Here is a 2,541-nt window from a genome sequence, read left to right as displayed (position 1 = left end):
GGAAGCAAAGAAATCTGCGGGGGATGTGAACTCAGCGCGTGCGCAGTGGTGCAGAATCCCCCCAGAGTGGCTGGGACGGCTTCCCTAGGAGAGATGGACAAGGCTGGGGAGCTGGGGGCGGAGTTTGGGAGGTGGGGGCGGAGCTGGATGAGGCCCCTCCCCTCGCCCCACTTTTGTCTCCGTCCCCCGCAGTGTTTGTGACGCTGACCTGCGCCTTCCGCTATGGGCGCGAGGACCTGGACGTGCTGGGCCTGTCGTTCCGCAAGGACCTGTTCTCTGCCACCTGCCAGGCCGTGCCCCCCCCTGCCCGAGGAGCGGCGCCCCCCTACCCGCCTACAGGAGCGGGCTGCTGCGCAAGCTAGGGGCCAACGCCCACCCCTTCGCCTTCACGGTGAGCCCCCCGGGTCCCCTAAACCCCCCCCACACACACACCCTTCGCCTTCACGGTGAGCCCCCCGGGTCCCCTAACCCCCCCCCACACACACACACACCCTTCGCCCTTCACGGTAAGCCCCCCGGGTCCCCTAACCCCCCCCACACACACACACCCTTTGCCTTCACCGTGAGCCCCCTGGGTCCCCTAACCCCCCCCCCCACACACACCCCCTTGCCTTCACGGTGAGCCCCTCGGGTCCCCTAACCCCCCCACACACACACCCTCTTTGCCTTCACGGTGAGCCCCCGGGTCCCCTAACCCCCCCCCCACACCCTCTTTGCCTTCACGGTGAGCCCCCCGGGTCCCCTAACCCCCCCCACACACACACACCCCCTTCGCCTTCACGGTGAGCCCCCCCGGGTCCCCTAACCCCCCCCCCCACACACACACACACACCCTTTGCCTTCACGGTGAGCCCCCCCTGGGTCCCCTACCCCCCCCCCCACACACACACACACACCCTTTGCCTTCACGGTGAGCCCCCCTGGGTCCCCCTAACCCCCCCCCCACACACACACACACCCTTTGCCTTCACGGTGAGCCCCCCTGGGTCCCTATCCCCCCCCCCACACACACACACCCTTTGCCTTCACGGTGAGCCCCCTGGGTCCCCTATCCCCCCCCCACACACACACACACCCTTTGCCTTCACGGTGAGCCCCCCTGGGTCCCCTATCCCCCCCACACACACACCCTTTGCCTTCACGGTGAGCCCCCCTGGGTCCCCTAACCCCCCCCCACACACACCCCCCTTCGCCTTCACGGTGAGCCCCCCTGGGTCCCCTAACCCCCCCACACACACACCCCCTCCTCGCCTCCATGGTAGGCCCCCCCGGGTCCCCTAACCCCCCCCCTCGCCTCCATGGTGGGGCCCCCCCGGGTCCCGTAACCCCCCCCCGCCTCCATGGTGGGCCCCCCTGGGTCCCCTAACCCCCCCACACACACACACACCCTTCGCCTTCATGGGAACACCCCCCACACACCGGGGAACCCCATGTAACGCACTCCGTGTCTCAGATCCCACAGAAACCTGCCTGCTCCGTGACGCTACAGCCCGGCCCAGAGGACACGGGCAAGGTACGGACTGGCGGGGTGGGGAGTGAGGGGCACTGGCGGGGTGGGGGTGAGTGAGGGGGCACTGGCGGGGTGGGGAGTGAGGGGCACTGGCGGGGTGGGGAGTGAGGGGCACTGGCAGGGCTGGGGGGGCAGGGGCTGCGGGTTGGGAGTGAGGGGCGCTGGGCTAATGGGGTTTTCCAACAATCTCAGGCTTGCGGGGTGGATTTTGAGATCCGAGCTTTCTGTGCCAAATCCCTGGAAGAAAAGATTCACAAAAGGTACCGGAGACCCCAGGGTGAGCCCCCAGCGCAGGCTGCAGACAGGCAGCGAGCGAGACCCCCTCCCCTCCCAGAGCCGGGAGAGAACCCAGGAGTCCTGGCTCCCAGCCCCCCGTGCTCTAACCCACCAGCCCCCCCTCCCCTCCCAGGGCCAGGGAGAGAACCCGGGAGTCCTGGCTCCCAGCCCCCCCTGCTCTAACCACCAGCCCCCACTCCCCTCCCAGAGCCGGGGAGAGAACCCAGGCGTCCTGGCTCCCAGCTCCCCCTGCTCTAACCCACCAGCCCCCACTCCCCCTCCGAGCCGGGGAGAGAACCCAGGGAGTCCGGCGGGCTCTGATTCCTGTCCCCCCAGGAACTCGGTGCGGCTGGTGATCCGGAAGGTGCAGTACGCGCCCGAGAAGCCGGGCCCCCAGCCCATGGCCGAGACCACCCGGCACTTCCTCATGTCGGATCGCTCCCTGCACCTGGAGGCCTCGCTGGACAAGGAGGTGGGGGGCTGGGGGGGCTGGATCCAGGGGAGGGGACGGGCGGGTTGGGGGGATCTGGGGGCGGGGACGTGTGCCGGGTGGGGGGCTGGGGGGGCTGGATCCAGGGAGGGGACGGGCGGGTTGGGGGGATCTGGGGGCGGGGACGTGTGCCGGGTGGGGGGCTGGGGGGGCTGGATCCAGGGGAGGGGACGGGCGGGTTGGGGGGATCTGGGGGCGGGGGACGTGTGCCGGGTGGGGGGCTGGGGGGGCTGGATCCAGGGGAGGGGACGGGCGGGTTGGGGGG

General features: G+C 70.0%; 1 pseudogene; it reads left to right on the top strand.

The window, feature by feature from the left end:
• Positions 1 to 29: 29 nt before the first annotated feature.
• Positions 30 to 2,411, top strand: LOC135980671 (beta-arrestin-2-like; annotated as a pseudogene).
• Positions 2,412 to 2,541: the final 130 nt, after the last annotated feature.

The sequence above is a fragment of the Chrysemys picta genome, unplaced genomic scaffold (assembly GCF_011386835.1).
Source record: "Chrysemys picta bellii isolate R12L10 unplaced genomic scaffold, ASM1138683v2 scaf5836, whole genome shotgun sequence".
In the NCBI taxonomy this organism is placed as follows: Eukaryota; Metazoa; Chordata; order Testudines; family Emydidae; genus Chrysemys; species Chrysemys picta.
The sequence above is the reverse complement of the archived record's forward strand: the minus strand, read 5'-3'. Positions and strand labels throughout refer to the sequence as shown.